Source organism: Ambystoma mexicanum, chromosome 7p (genome assembly GCF_040938575.1).
Source record: "Ambystoma mexicanum isolate Mex_15411 chromosome 7p, UKY_AmexF1_1, whole genome shotgun sequence".
Lineage (NCBI taxonomy): Eukaryota > Metazoa > Chordata > Amphibia > Caudata > Ambystomatidae > Ambystoma > Ambystoma mexicanum.
Window position 1 is genome coordinate 815,749,708 of NC_090939.1, and position 16,043 is coordinate 815,765,750.

Genomic DNA, 16,043 nt, shown 5'->3' on the forward strand with positions numbered 1-16,043 from the left:
TGAGGGCCTATGGGTCATTATGAATTTGCCGGTATCCCGCCTGTAATTCCGGCGGGATACCGGCAAACAGACCTACCGATATTGGCGCCTTATAACCCAATATTACCGGGATATTCCAGGTGCCGGCAACAACAGTCATTCCCCATTCCATGGAGACCCATAGGACTCCCATGGCAGGAATTGCTAGTATTACCAGCACTAGTAATACTGGTGCAGGTAATACTGGCTGTTTTTTGCCCATGGGGGCTGGTGCTGGAAAAGTGGCGGTAATGGATTTACCACCACTTTTACGTGCACTTTTGCTGCACCGCCAATTTATGAGTACATGATTTATTTGCAGTTTAATGCCTCCTTCACCGCTCTGAGCGACTTTCATGTAGTTGAAAGGTGGAGCAGGGGAAAGTACAATCCCGCCAGTCCCATCTACTCTGCCTGTCAAATAAGGGAGCCCCTATGCCAGAATCTGGATTCGTATACAATTCGATCACCTTTTACACACGCTAAAAGCTGGCAGATTGCATACGAGTGCATGTAAATGCCCCTCGCCATGCATTTCCAAAAATGTTTGTTATAAGGGTGCAAATGCAACTGAGAATATTAGGCAATATTGAAAATTACACGTCTGGGGGCTGTGTGCACAGATGTGACCACGTTTCAGGTCCCCTCCGTGCAATGAGGCCCAAGCTGTTGTATTTCTCAGGTTCTCAACATATGTGCATGGTTCATTTCTTCTTAATGAGTATGGCAGTATTTTTAAAAACAAGCAGCACTGTAAATATTGCCTGTTTATGCCAATTATACTCAGAATCAGTGGTAAAGAAAAAATCAGTTTCAGTTTCGTTTCTGAACTGTCTTTCTCCTAATAACCAATCACTGGTCTCTGGGTTATACTGCCCCCAGCCAATGACTGCCCTCTACCTAAGCCCCTCCCCTGGCAGCCATCTTTAGATTTGGTAGCACGTAAAGTGGCAGTAGGACCAAGTGAAGAGCCGCAGAGGGGTAGGAGGGAGGGTTCGCATGTGAATCCATGCCAGACCCATGCTGGAGAACAACAGTTACAGGTAAGTAACTTGTTCCTTCTCCAGCATGGAGTCTGGCATGGATTCACATGCTCATGAATACAAGAATACATAGCAGTACCCACATGCACAACCACGGGAGGTGGCAAGGCTCAACATTAAGCATTTCATCACTCAACATTAAGCATCTCTTACCTCCTCACCAGGCCCACCTTCAGACGAACAGGTTGCGCAGCACTGCCTGGCCGACTCTGGACTCCTCCCTGGAATCCCGGTCGAGGCAGTAGAATCTCATGAAGGTGTGCGTCGACCTCCACGTAGCAGCCCTGCAGATGTCCAGCAGGGGCACACCAGATAGGAACGCCGTGGTAGCAGCGATCGCTCTGGTCGAATGGGCTCTCGGACGGCCGGGCAACGGTAGGTTTGCCAACCGGTGACAGTGCATGATGCAGCCGGAGAGCCATCTGGAAATGGAAGCCTTCGAGAGGGCCTTCCCTTGGTTCACAGGTCCAAAGTTCACAAACAGCTGTGATGTCATCCGAAAACTCTTTGTGCGGTCCACGTAGAACTTCAGCGCTCTTGCTACATCCAGCAAGTGCAAAGTCCTCTCAGCCGGCGACGAAGATGACGGGAAGAAAACAGGTAACACCAAGGGCTCGTTGAGATGGAAGTCCGATGGCACCTTATGCATGAAGGAGGGGTGCGTCCCCAGCACCACCCTCGTATCGTGAAAAGTCAAGTATGGAGGTTTACAGGAGAGGGCCTGGTTCTCTCCCACTCGTCGTGCGTAGGTGATGGCCACAAGAAACGCCATCTTCCACAACAGGAACTTCAACGGCGCCGAATGCAGCGGCTCGAATGGCGGCCCCATGAGCCTGGACAGCACCACATTGATCTCCCACGCCGGGGCCGGAGCCTTCAGCGGCGGGAATGAGTGGAACAGTCCCTTCATAAACTCCTTTACGCTGCAGGAGCCAGGCCTGCAAGTTCAGCTACGCCGGATCGTGGTGGAGGATGACGCTTCCTTCTCTGATGAGGAGATCCGCGTCCGTCGGCAGTTTGACTGGGGGGGACGCTGACAAGTCCAGAAGGTCCGTGAACCAGATCTGCCTTGGCCACGCCGGTGCGACGAGGATCATCCTGCACCGGGACCGTTTGAGTTGGCTGATGAGTCGCAGCAGCAACGGCAATGGAGGGAACGCATACAGGAACAGGCCATCCCAGGGGAATGAGAAGGCATCGCCCATGCTCCCCGGATGGGGAAACCTGCTGGCGAACCTCTGGCACTTGGTGTTCGCCGCCATCATGAACAGGTCGATCTGGGGATTGCCCCATCGTCGGAAGAGGATGTCCACTTGATCCTGCCACAGTTCCCACTCCTGGCACGAGCGCAGCTCCCTGCTGAGTGCGTCGGCAATGGTGTTTTTTATTCCGGCCAGGTGGAAGGGTACCAGAAACATCCCTTGGGCTACGGCCCAATGCCACAGATCCTGGGCCTCCTTGGATAGGGCTGGGGAATCTGGTGCCTCCCTGCTTCCGGATGTAAATCATCGTCGTGGTGTTGTCGGTGAAAATCCTCACCACCTTGCCCTTGAGGGACGGAAGGAGCGACCTGAGGGCCCAGAACACGGCTCGGAGCTCCAGGACGGTGATGTGTAGTGACCTCTCCTCTGGCAGCCAAAGGCCTCTTGCGTGGAGATCTCCGGAATGAGACCCCCATCCCTCCAGGGAGGCGTCCGTCGTCAACGTCTCCTGATGGGCCGGGGTCTGGAAGTCCATACCCGCCGTAAAATGCGCGCGGGTGCCCCACCACCGGATCGCTTGTCGAAAGGTCTCATTGAGTGAGATCCTGTCTTTGAAGTTGCCTGTCGCTTGCATCCAACGGGCGTCGAGGAACTCCTGCAGTGGTCGCATCCGTAGTCTGCAAAGGCACACAAGGTAAATGCAGGAGGACATCATGCCGAGCAGGAACTTGATGGACCTCACCTTGGCCACGTCCATGGTTGACAGCCGTTGCACCTTGCCTAGGATGGGCTTCTTCCTCTCCTCCGACGGAGATGCTAGTCGCGCCACTGTGTCGAGCTTGGCTCCCAGGAACAGGCCGACTTGCGACGGTACCAGGTGGGATTTTGTGAAGTTGATCGAAAATCCTAGGTCCGTGAGCAGTTGGACGTCTTCCTTGTGTGTTCGATGGCGAGTTCCCTTGAATATGCCCGGATGAGCCCGTCGTCCAGTTATGGGTAGAGGTGGATCCACTGGTGCCAGGCACTTCGTGAACACCCTGGGCGTTGACTTCAGTCCGAAGGGAAGGGCCTTGGATTACGAATCGCAGAAACCTTCAATGTTTTTTCAAGATGGGGATGTGAAAGTAGGCGTCCTCCAACTCCAACGACGATAGGAAGTCGCTTTCCTCCAGTTGTCCCAACACGTGCTGGAGGGTAACCATCCGGAACTTCTGGGACCTGATGTACTTGTTTAGACGAAGAAGGTTCAGGATGGGTCGCCAACCGCTGATCTTTTTCCTTAAGAGGAAGTACCACGAGTATACTCCGGAGCCCCGGAGCCTCTTTGGGACGAGCTCGATGGCTCCCTTCTTTAACATCACTCGTAGCTCCAGTAGTAATTGTGGGACGTGGTTTTCCTTTCTGGCCACAGGTGGAATACGGGGACACTGTCTTAGAAATTCCAGTGTGTGCCCGCAGGCCAGAGCATCCAGCACCCAACTGTCAGTGGAGATGGACACCCACACGCTGACGAAGTTCGCCAGCCGGCCTCCCACCGGGGTGCTCAGGTGGGGGCCCGACACTACTGCCGGTTCAATACTGCTTGGCGGCGGCCTTGCCGCCCTGGCCTCCTTGGCGACGACGACGAGATCCTCCTTGCTTGCCGCGTCCCCTGTAGGCCTCCTGCGACGAGGAGCGAGCCGCCTGGCTGTATGTCGAGGAGCTGCCACCAAATCCCTTGGAGGCACCCTGTTTGCCTCCGGAGCCCCGAAAGGGCGGCCGTCTTTGCTGAAGAACGCCTAAGGCACAAGCCGTCTCCGTGTCGGCCTTGATGGCTTGCAGCAACTCGTCCAATGTCTTGCCAAACAGGTTGTTCCCGTCGAAGGGCATGCCCAGGACCCTGGTCTGCACGTCTTGATGGAAATCGGTTGCCTTGAGCCAACCTCGCCGGCGAAGGCAAACGCTGTTGCCCATCTGGCAGAAGCCAGTGCCTGCAATGTCCGTGGCCACCATTATGGCATGGTCCGACGCCACTTCTCCCTCCTGTAGGATCTCTAGGGCCTCAGCCCTCTTGTCGTCCGGGAGGAAATCCAGTAGGGGAGCGATCTTAAACCATAGCTCCCTGTCGTAGCGGGCCACAATCCCGAGGGCATTGGCCGCTTCAATGGTAGTCACCGCCGACGAGATGACCCGTCGTCCCATGGGGTCCAGTTTCTTCCCTTCGCCGTCTGGCGGAGATGTCGAAGTTGACGCTGCCGCCCCTGCCGCTCTCTTCTTGGCTCCCTGTAATAATTAGACAAATTACAAGAAACTTGAATAACACCAAAAGGTTACCTTAGAGAAACACCAGTCGTTCTCCTTCCTAAGCTGCCTTCTTCAGAAAGATTCCGACGGGGGTAGAGAATGAGTGCCTCCCTGAGACCCTTCCTCCGCCCTCAATACAAGAAGTAAGGAGTTGAAGGACCCGAGGGAAACCCTCTGGGGAAGAAAACCCTGTGTTGATGGCCTCTGGATGGATGTCGTCTGTCTGGAGAGGTTCTTGGTACCCGGACTATCCGCTGAAGGAGAGCCGTCTGAATAAAGACAGAGGAAAGTGGTAAGTTTGAGAAGGGAAACTAGAAAGCAGAATATGGATAGAGAAAACGAGTACCTGATTGGAAAGGGGATACCACTTATCGAGCTATATTGCAGATCTTCCGATAAGACGCGGATAGGAGTAACCTTAAGGACGTCCCCGGAAGAGAATGATTCTTAAATCTCAAAGCTGCGGATCGGACCCCGCATATCCCTGTTTCTGCAGAGGTGAGATAATATCAGGTGTCAATTCTGGGTCTATTTCTAACCCACGGAGCTACTAGGGACTGACTATCAATTATCACGTACCGCTCGCCAGGGAGAGATTCTCACTAGCGAACCGATCAGTGAGGTTCAGCTTGCAACGAGTGAGGCTGAGAGAGTCCACTCGAGTCTCCGATATCGTGCAAGAGTTGGGAGAAGGAGTCAAGTCTGAAAATAGCTGAGTGAAAAGGGGTTAATTACACAGAAGGAGTGACGAACAAACTAGTATGCAATAGATCCTAGTATCGAACTCACGAAGCGTTGTTGTGGAAGAGTAGCACCGCGTCCGCGCGTTGTCTGCAGGAACAGATGAACCGGCTCCGGAGCCGGGGGGCGGTCCTTCCACCGCGCTGTCTTGGTGCAAATCTAGACCCACACCATCCGTAGCGGCGGCCATCTTGGGAGTAAAGATGGCCGCAATCCGTCTAAGAGACCATCTATGCCACAGTGACCATGGTCTCCGCAGGGGCGTGACACTGCCGCATAGACAACCGAGTCCGGGGTAGGCTGTGACCTAAGGCACATGGGGGCGGAATCCAGAACCCGGTACTTCTTCTCATACCGGTCTCTCTTGGCAGGGGCTGTCGATGGGTTCTTCAGGAGCAATAGCCTCTCGTCCCAGATGTCGTTGAGTAACAGGAACAAGAGGAATGTCTCCCTTTTGGCCTCCCGTCGTTGATAGAGGAAACCTTCCTTCTTCTCTTCCACGGGGCAGAGCTGGAAGAGCTCGGATGCCCTGGCGATCATGGCGTGGAAGGAGCCAATTTAGTCGGGAGGGGAGGCCCGAGCAGGTGGTGATGGAAGGTCCATCCCGTCGTCACCACCGTCGTCATCCGTCTCCGTCGCGGCTGTCTCTGTTCCTGTATCATCCCTCACATCAGGAGAAGGGGAAGAAGGCTGTGCAGGCCGAGAAGTTTGGAAAGGAGTGGGTGTCATGCCTACCTCTCCGCCCTCTCCACCCGGCTCCGTTGTGAAACTCAAACGTCCCTGTTTTCCGGCTTCCTCAGCCTTGAGAACGGCTAGACCGTTCTACACTCAATGGAAGTTATCCGGGAGACGCTAATCCAAATGCATGGATCAAATGACCAACGCGATGACGTTTACGTGTGTCCTACGCACGTCAGCTGACTCCATTTAACGAAGCTGAAGCCTTGCAACTACGCTTCTGATCGTTGTTACTCATTTCACGTTCCGGAGCTTACTTCTGCCTTTCGCAGACGTTTTCTATCTCCTAAGGTACGGTTGCTTTCCCGTATTCCGACGCAGCTCCCGGCAACTTCCAGCTTTCCTTGAGTTGCCTGTTTCTTCCACGCTCACACGCGGTTCTTCACTCCTCGTTCAAACGGAGTCCTACCATTTACCCGTGGCATCTTCCTGTTATTTCTATTGGAAGCTTGCCCCATTGCTGCTCCACATTGCAGCTTCCTATTGCTGTATAGAGACTTCGGCTGGCAGTACCAACACCCTGCAGAGTCCCGCTCTGCCTCCGGCTGTCTACCAGGCAGTACCAACACCCTGCAGAGTCCCGCTCTACCTCCGGCTGTCTACCAGGCAGCACCAACACCCTGCAGAGTCCTGCTCTGCCTCATCTACCAAGATCCTGCGCTCATCGAGCTTCTAGTGTATTAAGGACTTGTACTTCCTGGATCAAGATTCTCCTACTCTCCTACACGTGTACTGGACTCTGGACACTTTCCTGTGTGTGCACCAACCCGTCTCTAGTGCGGCCCTCGTTCCGCTCGGGTTAGATCCCTCACTACCCTTTCCTTGCCGTTGTTTCCTTGGATTCTTCGGGCTTCTTCAGACTTCCTTGGCTACACATCCAGGTTAGTGTGTTCAACATAGGTTTTTATTGTCCTTCATTTCAATCATCATTCTAAATTAGTTCTTCTTTATCAACAGCCTGGTGAATCTTGGTCCACTCACGCCCTTCCCACTAATAGCTCTATCTGACTGTGGGTTTTACTAGTCAGAGAGTGACATTAGTTAGAAGGTTCTCTTTTGATACACTACGCCTTACCTCTGACATCTTCCGTTGGAAGAAGACTTCGAGTGTATCCTTTATTGCTACCAGTCTGTATCCTTTTACGAGGACCTTTGACTCATTCTCCTGTATCCATTGTGTTTCAGTTCATAACAGTGGGTGGATGAATTCTCCTCCGCTTGTTTCGAGGGCTTTTTTCTGTTGGTGGTAAGGGCAACCTTGTCCTTATCTCCGTACACAAGGCCTGGATCGCCATCAACATCCCCCCTGAGTTGTCTTGTGGCCCAGGGACCGGCTGCGACAGGCGCGACGTTTGTAGAGTGGAATCCTCCGCCTCCACGTGTTCCTCGTCGCCACCGCCGTCGCTTTCCTCGTCCACCTCTTCGGGATCCTTCCCGTGGGACCGGACCTCCTCGAACTTCTTGTTCAGGACCTTCACGACTGCAGACAGTTCCTCTTCAGAGGCTGTATCCGTGTCCGTGATGGCCACCGGGCCCCCCCTCTTTTCTCACTGGGGTTTTCACGGGGGTCTTATCGATGGGCTGAAAAGAGGATTCCCTCTGCGGTGGCAGGGAAACTCTAAGCCCCGAGGTCGCCTCCACTGGGGTAGCCACCACAGGCTTTGCCAGGGCCGCCACGACTCCCTCGATAGAGGCCTGAGCCGGGTGAATCAAGGCCTTCACGACCTTGGAGACGCTTCAGGCCTTCACCTTGGGGGGAGGGTCACCACCTCGCTCCCCCTCAGCTGTCATCGGGATCGAATAGGACTTCTCCCGAAGCTTACCCGGGTTCTCCGCTTTCCTCTTCCCCGAGCCAGAGCATTGGCTCGTGGTTGATGGCGTTGGTGAAATTGCGCCCTGCCTGGCAGCCGAGGAGCCCGACCGTTCGGTGGTCTTGGTGCCCGCGGACTCGCTGTGCTTAGCTTTTTGTTGGGGCCCCGTCGCTGGAGTGCCCTCAAAGGACTTAGAAGAATGCTCGGACGACTTCTTTTTCTCACCCGCTGCTGGGCTCTTCCCCTCCAGCCAGTTGTTGAGGCTGGCACGACGATCCCTCATCGTCCGCTCGGACATGTTCTTGCAAAACGCACAGTCCTTCTCCACGTGCGTTTTGTCTTCATGAAGGCAGTAGAGACATCGAGAATGTTCATCCTCCTTGAAGACATTCCGCAGTCCACATCCAGGGCAGCCCCTGAAGAGCTTGGATCCGGGCGTTGTGTTTCCTATTTCCTGGGCAATGTCCACGTGGGGTAGGCCTCAAAGACCTTCCGGAAGCCTCTGAGAAGTGAAACTCAACGAAAATTCCGTCCTCGAGGGGCGTAGAAAAATCTGAAATGGGTCCCCGTTGATCGGAAGTGGAAACGGTGGAGCTTGAGGCTCGATTGACCGAAGAATGAGATAACATCTCTTTGAAAATTTGCAAAACGCAGTAAAAGCTCGAGAGCTACAGCACGAGGACTCCCAACACTTGAACGTGCAGTAAAAATCTGAAGATGGCTGCCAGAGGAAGGGCTTAGGTAGAGGGCAGTCATTGGCTGGGGGCAGTATGACCCAGAGGCCAGTGATTGGGTACTGTCTTGGAGAAAGACAGTTCAGAAACAAAGCTGAAACTGATTTTTTCTTTACCGAGGATTCCCAGCCTGACGACGGAGAATATTCATGAGCATGTGAATCCATGCCATACCCCATGCTGGAGAAGTTAGTTATCGAATGCGATTTTTGAGAAACATTGCAAGGCGCATATCATCACCATATAGCTTTATTTTTGTTAACAGTGATCCATAAAAGCAAGAAACATTACCAAGAACAATCCATTCATCTCACAACACAAATAACTCAGAAGATTACAAACACTTAACGCATAAAAGAAAAAGAAACAAGATAATGTAAAAAGGTACTTTTCAGTGCAAGCCAGCTAGCACAAAATATTAAAATACATCATCTCTATTTGATCTGAAATTTAGCAATTAATTCAAGAGAAAGAAACAATAAAATATGATTTAAAAAGCTAGTTTGCAATGGCTCTTTGACAATATCTCCAGCCGTCAGACTGCATAAACCCTAAGGCAGGGGTCTGCTACCTGAGGCTCTCCAGATGTTTTGGACTACAACTCCGATGATCACTTAACATTTACTATCCTGGCTAGGTGTGATGGGAATTGCAGTCCAAAACATCTGGAGAGCCAAAGGTTGCAGACTTAAAGATACCATTTGGTGTTTTTCAAAAGTTATTTTAAAAAGAGGTAAAAGCCATTGCATCTTAAAAATCTCAAGCAGGGACAACAAAAATTGGAAAATACCCAATCGTAGTTTAGAGTACAAGGATCACTCCAAAGGTTTAGTGATCCAAGTAAGATAACATTCCAAACCAAGGGAGCTTTTATTTCGTAGGTATGAGTGGAACACACTTTTGTGTTCATTAGAGCGCACCAAACACAGAGTCCAGCGGTACCCACTCCATATAAACAGATTTTACAGTTTGGAGATTCTCTAGAGTCAAGGTGTCTGGACAAAACCAAAAGTCACTGAGCCAAATCATTGTTCGAACCTTTTTTACATGTTTAAACCATGCCCAGAGTTTCAAATGATTATTGCTTAAGACATCTCTCACTGCCTTATTAGGAACTCATAACACCGGGCAAGTCCACAGTTTAATCCAAACTAGAACTGGCTTTAATTAGGCATGGTAGATGATGCATGACTGTCCCAACTCGAGATTAACTGGTGTGTTCAAGGTGCCCAGTAGTCTTTTAAAACATTTGTTTTTGGTGACTGTAAGAATAGTTACCCGCCCCCCCCACCCCCACCACCCCAAAGCTCAGCAGCATAAACGGTAGCAAAAAGGGCATGTGCCCTGTAGGCCTCCAATGTAGCAGCAATAGCTACATTTCCAAACAATGTGAAAAACCAAGCAGGGTACCAGGATTCCTAGTCAAGGTTAGATTACACTTTTGAATCTGGGAGCTCCATGAGTCCGTTTTATCAAAACAAACACCCAGGCAGGGATGTTTCCAGGGAGCAGCCTCGGGTGTCACGCGCTACCCATGGAATCTGATTGGCCATCCCAGGTGCCACTCCATTATCCTAAACTATGAACATTATGTGTGTGTGCGTGCTCGTTCTTCATGCCACCCCTGCATAGGTCAGTGCCCCACTTGGGCCACCCCATTAAAAAGATTCTGGACACACCACTGCATCCACGTAATCATAAAAGTCCACGTTTTCAATTTTGATCCCCTCCAATTCAATATACAAAGGAGGCAGAGATTTTCTGGAACAGAACCTAATTTTTGTTTTTGATTCATTAATACTTGGCAGTTTCTCCTTGTAAACAACAATACTGCTTCATCCGCAAATAGCAATATGTTGACACAAGAGAAGACACAATGCCACGACTATGCATCTAGGATTCCCCGGACAAAATCCAAGGGGAACGCTCTGTTAATGAACTTGTCAGGGAGATTTGCATAAACTTTTCCCCCGACTCCACTTCTCCACAGGATAGTTCACAAGCTACACAAGGAACAAGTGACCTTAATCCTTGTAGCTCCTATGCGGGCGTGATAAACATGTTTTTCACACCTACTAAAGATGCCTCTTGGTCCTCCAATGAAACTACCATGCCCATACAACATGTTGTCACAGAACTAAGGAACAACATTCCACCTATGCGCTCAGACACTGAACCTAGCAGCTTGGCTCCTAAGGTCATAGAGTTTGGTCATTTAAACCTAAACCAAAGGTATACAGGCATCTTAAAATAATCAAATACACCTAATACAAGACACTGCTATTTCAACAAATGGAAATGCTTTGTTGTACGGTATAAATCACATAACCTCAACCCAATTAACTGTTCATCTTCACATATAGTACACTATTTACAATATCTCTTAGACTCAGAATTAGTCTTTAATTCCCTACAAGTGCACCTAGCGGCTCTCTCAGCCTAAGCCACATGACGGAGTAAAGTTTTGTGGTGCAAAGTGCCTGTGGTGAAAGCATTCATGGAGGGTGTAAAAACATTATACACACCAGTTTCAAATTCAACTCCTGACTGAGACTTGAATGTTGTGTTTACGAAGCTCATGGGGGCCCACTTCGAGCCAATACAAAAAGCCAGTCTTAAACATATAACATATAAAACTGCTTTCCTTGTCGCCATCACATCAATAAAGAGAGTACGTGAATTACAAGCTCTTTCAGTGCAAGATCCTGTTGTCATTATTTACAAAGACAAGATGGTACCAGGCACACATTCACGCTTTTCTCCAAAATTCATCTCAAAGTTCCATGTAAATCAATCCATAGAACCTTCTGCTCTCTTCTAAAACCCCAAAATGCTGCAGAGGGAACCTACATATCTTAGATGTCAGAAGGGCTGTCATGTATTACCTTCAAAAGACTAAACCACTTAGAAAAAAAAACGTTTATTTGTATCTCTACCTTCAAACACCCCACCACCTTCTCCAAGTACTGCTCGGTAATCTATGCAAAGCATGTGATTTGAAGCAGACCCACAAGCCTCAGAAGGCATACATTACTTACTGTAATTGTATTTCGGATGCTTGTATCTGCTTAGATTCACATGCACCCTCTCTTCCTCCCATCTTGGAGTTGAAGGTTCTCGGGTGAATCATAGATGTTTTACACCTCGTCACAACTTACCTATTCTCCACGCATACACTTTATACTCATTCATCTCAGAAACAAAATAATCAGAGGGACCTCGACACGTGAGGCATCATGGGTACAGTAGACGTCACACTGGGGATAATATTACAAACACGCCCAGTCAATGTCCCTTTTCGGATTTAGAAAACATGTGCAATTTTCCACAACCAACACTAGATGTCAGCCTATGCAAAGCATGTGATTCTAAGCAGATCCACAAGCCTTAGAAATATATATATATATATAAATGTTTTTGCACTGAATTTGATAGGTTGTTAGTAGCGCAACAAAGTTTTTTCACTGAATATATATATATTCAGTGAAAAAACTTTGTTGCGCTACTAACAACCTATCAAATTCAGTGCAAAAACATTTTTAAAGGGACATTACAGATACTTTGCACTAATAACAACCTATCCATATTATGGTTACAAGAAAACCAAAAACCCCCAGAAATGTGGCAGTTATGGTAAGCTAAGCCATCATAACTCGCGCCACCACTGTGCACTGCAAGGACTAACACCCTTAACATCAAAGGTGACGTCACAAATGCCATTGATGACATCAATCATGACATCCATGTCTGGCTCCCTTTGTTTTCTTTACTGACATATGTAGGCCAGGTGGTTTTCTTCACTAACAGTCAGGAACTAAAAATGCAAAAGGTACTATATTTGTAGATCTTATCCTTTTCATATGTTCTTACATTACTTACCTTAGGGTCCAGTCAAATCATATAATACATATACATGGGGGAAGAAGCAGCCTTGAAATACAGCAATTGTTTGTGTGCATGAAGATACTCAGTTAGGTTATGAACAATTTCTGGTAGTACTGCTGCTTTTTTGCTCACTTTACTTTCCCTGTACATGCTCCTATGTGTATGTGTTGTTCTTACACTAGTTTCCTAAGGGTCCAGTCATATCATATGATACATATACTAGAGAAGAAGCAGGCTTAAAACACAGCAATCATTTCTGTGCATCAAGATAATCAGTTACGTTATGAAGACTTTCTAGTCGTACTCCTGCTTTCTTGCTGACTTCCTTTCCCTGTACATGCTGATATTTCTATGTGTTGTGCTCTCTTTATATTTTGTCTGTAGTAGTACAATTATGTAGTAAGTGGTGCTTAATAAGCTACTTATTACATGTTTCACAGTGCAAAAAACTCTAATACAAAAGCATTTATCATTTTACTATCCAACATGTCAAGATTATGAATATTTCACCACTATGGTGTATGCTGCACACAATGCCTATGTTTCTACATGAGTAGGTCCCTATACTACAAAGAATTTCGTAATACAATGGTGTTTATAGTAATGCGTTGCTTAATGAACTACATAGCTCATGATATTTCTCCCAATAACCCCTGACAGTTTTGTGGCAACATTATAATAAGAATCCCTTGTACAGACTTTTCATGCAAAGTAAATGCACATATGATGTCATCAGTGATGTCATCAATGACATTTGTGATGTCATCTTTGATGTTATGGGCATTAGTCCTTGCAGTGCATAGTGTTGGTGCAGGTTATGGTTGCTTAGTTTACTGGCAATTTTTTTTTATTTTTTTGGTTTACTTGTAACCATAATATGGATAGGTTGTTATTAGTGCAAAGTAATTATAATGTCCCTTTAAAAAGGTTTTTCCACTGAATTTGATAGGTTTTTAGTAGCGCAACTTAACCATAACATCCCTTTAATACATTTTTTTCACTGAATTTCATAGTTTTTACCAGGATATCCTTCATTTGTATAGATGTACCATACAACATACGGAACCCCCTGCCCTCATGCTGATAGCCCCAGGGTCTCCGGACAATGCAACTGTTCATGGACATCTAGTAGCATCCAAACTGCTCTAAAGGTCAAGGGTTCTCTTACATTTTTGTACCATGCAGCAAAGACAATAAACATATACAAAGAGCAACACATAAGTGAATTACAATGAAAAATACAGTAGGTCTACAAACTCTATGAAAGGAACAGAACAAATGCATAGAGTATGCACCATAATGGAATGCACCAACAAGAAAAATAACGTATGCTTCTAACAAAATTACCTCAGTGCTGCTTTAGATAGAAACTAAGAAGGAACTCTTACTGGAAGAACTGCAAAGTACTGTGAGCGGAACTGCTCTACTACGTGGTAAGTACACCGATTTGTGTCCTATAACTGCGCAGTTTGTTCAGTGTACAATAGTAGATAAAATGATTTTTCTTTTTTTACTCAGAAATGGTAAGCACCCTAGATTGGCTGGAAGAGAATTTCTCTCATGATGAAATGAGTGAAGACAGTAACCCCAATGGTACACAACACAGCCTGAAAAGTAAGACATTAATACACATTGCTTCACGTATACCTGACAGATATTTTTTTCTTTAACAGTACATACAGGAAATGAAGAAAATGCACCTCTTCCACAAGGGCATGTGCGTAAAGAAAATGAAACTAGACAGACTGGATGCAAAAATGGAGCAATTGCTAAACAGTTTTGCCAACTTAAAAGATTTTGTACAAGGAAATATTATGGAAAAAATAAAATATCACTGCCCCACCCGCACCTGTACCCCTTCCCCTATCCCAGACAACCATCCCTACAAATTCCCTGTAAACAGAGACGTTACGATGAGACCTCAAGCCCTTCCTCTCGTGATGCCCAACCTGTACAAAACCCCAATTCCCCTGCATATATCTCCATTACTGCTACCCCTTCCCTGTCTTAATTGTTTCTATTTATATGTGTAAATAAAGTTTTATATGTATACTGTTGCTGTGTGTGTGTGTTTTCCATTTTTAAAAAGCCAGCTAAATGGAGGTGTCCTACTGACACCACGCCTGTCCGGCCTGTCCACATTTAAAATGGAGGTGTTTGTAGGACACCACGCATGTCTGCAAAGTTATGACGCACCTTTAATTAGTTTGGGGAGCCCACACCTGTCGGGTGGACACCTGTGCGCATGCGTGCCACATCCCCTGGGTCCTGCGAACAACACCCCTGTCTGGCATGTTCGAAAAAGGTGGTGATGGATCTTCATTAGTTCGAGGAGCCTACCCATGTCCGGTGAACACCTGGTCACATGCGCATCCCTGTTTCCGGCATGAGCATGCCAGAAGAACCGGCACCGGAAACAATGGTTCTTGACACACCATGACCGGAAATAGCCGCAACAGGAAACTGGCCATCGGCCATCTTGAAAATCACAATCCACCACAATCTGCAGGTACCAGTAGTTATCCACCCCTTCTGACTGCTGAATCACATCCCACAACATGACATCACGCATCACTGAGACACGGCTTGTGCTTGCGCAAGCCGTGCTTCTCAGAGGCAGAGCTAAAGATGCTGTCAGACAAAATAGTCCAGCATGCTGGGGAGCTGTTCTCAACGGACCAGCACTGAAGAACCCAGCAGACGAGGAAGGTGATCTGGGAGCAAGTGGCACAGAAGGTGGCAGCAGTGAGGACAACCCCAGCTATTGTAAAGGACTGCCACAAGCGGTGGGACGACCTCCACATAAGGGTCAGGAACCTCCTGCCCGCATGCAATGCATGGCCACAGGTGGTGGACCATCCTCCCCAATCCAGCTCGGCCCTGGAAGGAGAAGTGCAGCAGCGTGCTGCACATGGAGGGGATTGAAGGAGTGGGCGCTGCGGAGGCTGGAGCCGGGACACCAGTCGCGGCCGGGGAGTACACAAAGGGCCTCATCACGAGTTGGGCTGTATTCCCGGCTGTAATACCGCCGACTGTAATAGCCCTAGCACCGACCGGCCCAGTGGTATTACCACCGGATCACGGGTTGGGCCTTAACTGTTAATCCACATTTCTGATTGGGTCCATTGGATCCAATGGGGAATTTTCGGTGTTAATATTGCAGGCTAATACAGCCGGCTGTAATACCGCCAAAAACAGGGATTTTTACCTCCAGAAAAAAGCTGGAGGTAAAACAGCCGATTTAGCACCCAACTCGTGATAGGGCCAGCCCTTAAATGCGGCGGTAATACCGTTACCACCGCATTTAAGGGCTACAGCCCAGCTCGTGATGAGGCCCAAAGCCCCAATATAAATGACATGCCTGGGCCCCCTACACCCCGTACCACTACTACACTGAAATGGCAATTGCACAATCCCCATCCCCAAATTATAGCCAGTAGTAGCATTGCCGCCCCTCCCCACCCTGTCAAAACAGTGGCAACCAAGTCACATGCCCTATCCCCTTGCATGACCCATTTTCAGCTACCTGACAAGGAACCTCACAGTGTCACCTGCACACCATGTTACACCCACACCCTGCAGGCACCC

General features: G+C 48.5%; 1 protein-coding gene across 4 annotated transcripts in view; it reads right to left on the reverse strand.

The window, feature by feature from the left end:
- Positions 1-16,043, reverse strand: part of PHKA2 (phosphorylase kinase regulatory subunit alpha 2) — an 840,998-nt gene that overhangs the window by 304,278 nt on the left and 520,677 nt on the right. The gene's annotated exons all lie outside the window — the stretch shown is intronic.